At 36.0% G+C, this 7062-nt stretch overlaps 1 non-coding gene across 1 annotated transcript; it reads left to right on the top strand.

The window, feature by feature from the left end:
- The first annotated feature begins 4678 nt into the window (after nt 1-4678).
- On the top strand, nt 4679-4785 carry LOC145580469 (small nucleolar RNA R71). Its single transcript, XR_014099503.1, has one exon. It is a non-coding gene; the product is annotated as a small nucleolar RNA R71 (small nucleolar RNA).
- The last annotated feature ends 2277 nt before the right edge of the window (nt 4786-7062 follow it).

Below are 7062 nucleotides of genomic sequence, written 5' to 3'. Positions count from 1 at the left end.
TTCAATTGATTAAAGAGGAAAAGTAGTCCCTGAATAGTACCAATGGTCTCTCCCGAGTTATCAATGGCTTCCCTAACCACAATCAAGCCTACTTCCGTGAAATCATGTAAATTAAAGATTTTGAGCACATTACTCTAACTTCCTAATCATCCATTCAACTACTCCCATGATGAACTTCAAACCCTTGAATGATTTATTCAAACCTGTCAAAACCCAACTCCCGTTGCGATTTAAACAATGGATTAATAACAATACTAATTATCCCTAATCTAATATTGGCATAAGCACAATCAATTAAGCATACCAATTGCAATTATCATTAGAGAATTTTAAGAATTAAATCATGCATTAATCATATTTGGGTTCCGCTAGATCTTGGAATAAGGAAACTACTCACACATATTAATGCAAACAATAACAAGAATTAAACATAATTAATAATAAAAGGAATTAAAGAGAATAAGAAAATACCAAATCTTGAATTAAGAAAGATAAATGAAGAATCTTGAGTGCATAATCTTGAATTACAATGAAACAAAGTCTAGAGAGAAAACTAGGGTTCTAAAATGATATATTATGAAATTATAATGCTAAAAGGTATTGATAATAAAGCCAAAAGACAGGATAGAATAAGGAAAGAAATCGGATTTAAGCCGACCAAATTCGTCCAGGCATGGGCATGTCACACAGGACATGCTCATGCCTAAAGTCAGAAACATTTTTTCTTCAATTTCCAGCAAGACATGGGCATGTCAAATTCTGACATGGGCGTGTCTCGCTAGAATGACACTCACAGCAGCTACGTCACTCGTAAAGACACAGGCGTGTCTCATATTGGCATGGGTGTGTCTCCCTGGGCCAACTTCACTCGACAAGGTATGGGCATGCCTCATATAAAACATCAAAATCAAACTTTCTGCCTCTTTAAAACACATTGACATGCCATGCCTTGTGTGACATGGGCGTGTCTAGCTGAGATTTAGCTTCTTTTCACTTCAACATCAAACATTGGCCTTCAAAATGAATTGCAAGCTATGATCAAGATCCGCAACTTCATAAAACCTTTATATAACCTTGTTAGTTCCAAAAATACATCAAAACCAATGAATATACCCGTAAAAGCATCATATGATCACAACTAAACCCAATCAAGCCAAAATAAGCTATGCACAACTAATCTAGACTCGAAAACTACCTAAATAGACTCTAAAACACGTATTATACACGACTTATCAAACTCCCCAAGTTTGACCAATGCTTGTCCTCAAGCATTGAACCATGAAACACAAGAAAAGTGAGCTAGCCCCCTCAAGCAAGAATATGTGTGCCCATGAATTAAAACCCAGTGAAAAACAAGAAATGCAAGTCATTGATTATAAAACCAACATAAACGTCATGCACTCGAAATTTATAACCAATCTTTCCACACATCTCCCCTTACCAACTCAGTCATATATGAATAACATCTCACTTTAGTTGTGCAAAATAAAATAAACAGGCCACTCATGTGTTTACAAGGGTTAGAATAAGAATTCACTCATCCTTATTGCAATAATGCACGTCGACTACATGAAATTATCCTCTTTAGATTTGCTAATAGATTTTCTCCACTTGTTAAAAGATGATGCAAATTCCCAAGTCATGAGATCCTAAATAAGGGTAGGCTTGGTTATAAATGGGGTTAGACGACGTCATTTGAGAATGTGGTGCTCAAAAATAACAAAAATTTTAATCCCACTACATAGCAAAATGTCAGATTCAAACCAACCTTATTTCCTCCGCACAACTTACAAGCATGCCCTTATTCTCACTTTTCTTCACAAGACAACATAGATTTCTATGACAAATATTGCGTTTCTTTCTTCTTTCATGGATTTCCAACTCGAATTCTCATGAAACTTTCACATGTTTCCCATTTTCTCATCTTTTATTTCTCTTTTTTTTCAACTTTTTTTTTGTTTGAAACTTAGAGCATACACAAACTTATTTTTCTTATTTTTTTTTTCATTTTTTTTAACTTTTTTTTTCTTTCTCTTTTATTTTCCAAACACAATTCAATAGGGCATAAATAATACATTGATTTTCCATCAAATAAACCTACAAAAAGGCTCTAAGGCATAAAAATATAAGGCGTATAAGAAGGGGAATAATGGCTCAAATTGGTTCATCCTAAGAGTTAATGTAAAATAAAAAGAAAATAGAATAATCATCAAGCACCTAAGAAGCTTTGGCTCTAATTATCTAAAAGGAACTTCAATCACTCTTCCACATTGCATCATAAAGTCTCAAATAATCGCAAAGCAAATCCAAGAATCAAATTACATGAAGGAAAATCTAACACACATGAAAAGAATGACTGAAATAAAATATGCCAGTCAACAATGGCTCAAAATTCTCACATAGGTACTCAAGCTATCCATATTGGTCAAGCGGGGAGACCACTCTAGCCACAAACAAGTTCAATTCTAAGCCAATCAGTGAATGGGTTTTCAAAAACAAGTTTTTCAATTTTTAAAATCACACATATATTACATATCATCATCGAGGCATAGTGGTATAAAGACGCTAAAAATCAACCCAAAGCAAAGTAACTACTATAAACAAAGCAAAAATGTAATCCCTCCCCCAAGCTAAACTTCACGTTGGTCCCCAATGTGAACATATATCGAACAAGAACAAGCAAGGGAAATAGAAAACTAGGCCTTACTGGCAGAGGAGGGATCAAACCTAGGGGCAGAGCTAGGACCGCCCTTAAAATAACGTCACATCGTCCCCAAGACACTAAAAAAACAAGAATAAAGGAAATAAAAGGAAAATAAAACAAAAAAAGAATGGGTTGCCTCCCATTTAGCGCTTGTTTAAGGTCTTTAGCTCGACCTCTCTTTAATAGCTCAACCTGGGTCACCACACAGAGAGGATACTCCATGGTATTTCTCATTAATATATCCACCTCGAAACGACTCCTTCAAATTAGAGTTGATGTGCTTTGTATCTGAGCTTACTTTGATGTAGCTAAACCCATCATGTGGTGGAATATTGTCCTTTTTGCTCATAAGATTTCTATTAGAAACACACTTATCAACCAAAAGGTTAGTAGCATCAATTGTCAAACAAGTACCACTATCAAAAGTAAAATTATGGTCATTAAAAAGCTTAAACACAACTTGTTTATCCTGAGCTCTTATGGTCACTTGTCCTTTAGGAACATCTATAAGAGTTTGACTTGTAGCAAGAAAAGGACGACCAAAGATAAGTGGGATCTTAAGGTCTTGTTTCATATCCACTACAACAAAGTCAACAGGAAAAACAAGTTTACCAATCCCAATTAATACATCTTCAACTACACCCTTAGGGAGTCTAATAGTTTTATCAGCCATCTGAAGAGATATAGTAGAGGGTTTAAGTTTTTTCAAACCTAATTTTTCATACAAAGAATAAGGCATTAAATTAACACTAGCACCTAAATCACACAAGACCCTATCAAAATATGTTTCATTTATCATACAAGGGATAGTAAAACTACTAGGATCATGCAATTTAGGTGGTAGACTCTCATGTAAAATATTAGAGCCTTTCTCCTTCGCTACCACACTTTCTAATTCCTTATCATTATGATTATGATATAGAATTCCTTTCACAAAATTTGCAAATTGAGGTATTTGAATCACAAGATCGAAAAAAGGGATGGTGGAATATACCTTCTTAAGAGTCTCAGAATACTTCCCAAAATGCTTATCGAGCACAACTTTTGATAACCTTTGCGGGAATGGCATCGGTTCCTCATAGGCTTGTGGGGCAACATATTTGGGACCTTCACTCACAGGCACTTCTGTTTTTGACTCCAGATTGCACACTTTCTCCTCTAATCCCTCCGTAATCAATTCATCTCTCTTCACGAAAATTGAATTGAATTGTTTTGTTTGGACTTTTGCTTGACCTTGAAATGTTGTTAGATGACTCACTTGTTGTGAAAGTTGAAAAAGATAAGTTTCTATCCTCTTATTTTGAGCAACAAGCAATTGAATCAAGTTTTCAAAGTATTCATTTTGCTTCCCTCGTAACTCAAATTGCTTTGATATAAGCTCTTGTTGTTGACGTTGGGAGGTAGCAAAATTCACCATAATGGATTCAAGATTTGAAGATTGAGGTGGTGGTTGGTGCATGGATTGATGATTGATAGGTGCCCTTGCTTGAAAAATGGGTGGTGATGGAGGATTCACTTGAGCCTGATTGTTCATGTATGAGAAACCTTGATGATTTCTCCACCCTTCATCAAGTGTCCTTGTGGAGGTCATGGTATAAAAAGCATTAGCTTGCTCAATTTTCATTCCATCATAATTGGGTTGACACTCCTGCGCAGTATGGCCATGCGTTCCACACTTCTGACAAGTTTCCATCGAGGGTCGAGAAGACCCGGCTTGGAGTTGATCGACTTTATGAGTTAATGCCTGCACAAAACTAGTCAACATAGTTAAAGCATCAACATCATGTTTATTACCTCCCCTCTTGGTGACATTTTGTCCTCCTGGATGGTAATTATCATTAGCCGCCATCTTCTCAATCAAATCCTTTGCATCGGTTGAGTTCTTAGTCATGATAGAGCCTCCAGATGCTACATCAATGTATATGCAAAACTCATGAGTCATTGTAGAAAGTTTGGATCAACATCCATTTTGGGATACCATGGTGAGGGCATTGTCTTTGTAAACGCTTGAATCTTCTCCATGCCTCATATAAAGACTCATCATCGGATAAATGAAAGGTAGCTAGCTCGTTCTTTAACCTTGCGGTTTTCTCTTGCCCCAAGAATTTCACTAAGAAGGCCTTGACAAGCTTATCCTACGTATCAAAGGAACCAATACCTTCATCTCGTAACCACTCCCTTGCTCTATCCCATAGTGAAAAAGGGAAAATGCGTAGTCTGATAGCATCATCAGTGACACCATTGAGCTTCATAATGTCACACTTCTCCAAGAAACTATCAATGTGAGTCACTGGACAATCATTCGGTGAGCCCGTAAAAGAATCAGTGGAGATGAACTATATGAATTGGGGCTTCAACTCAAAACTCTGAGCAGTCACAGGTGGTCTAACAATACTAGAGAAGAATCCGGTTGTTGTATCCGGAATACCATACTCCAAAAGAGATTTTGTTCTCGGATCGACCATGTTTCTTTTATTTCGATTTTTCCTTCTTCTACCTCTTCATCTTCTTACAGTAGCTTCGATCTCAGAATCAAAAGGTATTAAATCATCTGAACCTAAACTTCGAGTTTGCATGCAACAAATAAACTAAAACGGGAGATCAAAGACACAAGGAACAATAGCCGAAGCAACTAACAAAATCTATGCTTAGTAAAAACGAATCACAAATAACTAGAATGAAACCGTTAGTCCCCAGCAACGACGCCAAAATTTCATAGGCGTGTCGCGTACCTAACAAACATAACCTAACAAGACCACTACTATGTAGGCGGGCAAGTAAGGGTCGGATCCCAAGAGATTATGGTTCAACTAATTAAATAGACTTAAGTAAATAGTAAACAAGTAACCAAAGTAATAGTGAGAATTAATAACTAAAAATAATTGAAATGATTAAATCTGAGTAATATGACAAATTAAATGCTAAAAACATCCAAGATCAAGCATCACCACGAATACAATTAATGCAATAGTCGTTCTATCCCTAACATATAATTCAATTGATTAAAGAGGAAAAGTAATCCATGAATAGTACCAATGGTCTCTCCCGAGTTATCAATGGCTTCCCTAATCACAATCAAGCCTACTTCCGTGAAATCATGTAAATTAAAGATTTTGATCACATTACTCTAACTTCCTAATCATCCATTCAACTACTCCCATGATGAACTTCAAACCCTTGAATGATTTATTCAAACCTGTCAAAACCCAACTCCCGTTGCGATTTAAACAATGGATTAATAACAATACTAATTATCCCTAATCTAGTATTGGCATGAGCATAATCAATTAAGTATACCAATTGCAATTATCATTAGAAAATTTAAAGAATTAAATCATGCATTAATCATATTCGGGTTCCGCTAGATCTTAGAATAAGGAAACTACTCACACATATTAACGAAAACAATAACAAGAATTAAACATAATTAATAATAAAAGGAATTAAAGAGAATAAGAAAATACCAAATCTTGAATTAAGAAAGATAAATGAAGAATCTTGAGTGCATAATCTTGAATTACAATGAAATAAAGTCTAGAGAGAAAACTGGGGTTCTAAGATGATAGATTATGAAATTATAACGCTAAAAGGTATTTATAATAAAGCCAAAAGATAGGATTGAATAAGGAAAGAAATCAGATTAAAACCGACCAAATTCATCCAGGCATGGGCGTGTCACACAGGACATGCCCATGCCGAAAGTTAGAAACATTTTTTCTTCAACTTCCAGCAAGACATGGGCATGTCAAATTCTGACATGGGCGTGTCTCGCTGGAATGACACTCACAGCAGCTACGTCACTTATAAAGACACGGGCGTGTCTCATATTGGCATGGGTGTGTCTCCCTGGGCCAACTTCACTCGACAAGGCATGGGCATGCCTCAAATAAAACATCAAAATCAAACTTTCTACCTCTTTAAAACACATTGTCATGCCCATGCCCTGCGTGACATGGGCGTGTCTGGCTGAGATTTAGCTTCTTTTCATTTCAACATCAAACATTGGCATTCAAAGTGAATTGCAAGCTATGATCAATATTCGCAACTTCATAAAACCTTTATATAGCCTTGTTAGTTCCTGAAATACATCAAAAACAACGAATATACCCATCAAAGCATCATATGATCACAACCAAACCAAATCAAGCCAAAATAAGATATGAACAACTAATCTAGACTTGAAAACTACCTAAATGACTCTAAAAACTGACGTGGGGAAAACTAGGTCGTTGGGCTAATTCTCCCTAAGCCAAACAAAATTTATAAACACTCAACAAACCTAAATACAAGTATAGAGGTAAGTCAAGGGTCGAACCCAAAGGAACGGTAATGCCTAAATGCTTCCAATTATGTGCCTA

The sequence above is a fragment of the Chenopodium album genome, chromosome 14 (assembly GCF_948465745.1).
Source record: "Chenopodium album chromosome 14, dcCheAlbu1.1, whole genome shotgun sequence".
NCBI classification, from domain to species: Eukaryota; Viridiplantae; Streptophyta; class Magnoliopsida; order Caryophyllales; family Amaranthaceae; genus Chenopodium; species Chenopodium album.
The sequence above is the reverse complement of the archived record's forward strand: the minus strand, read 5'-3'. Positions and strand labels throughout refer to the sequence as shown.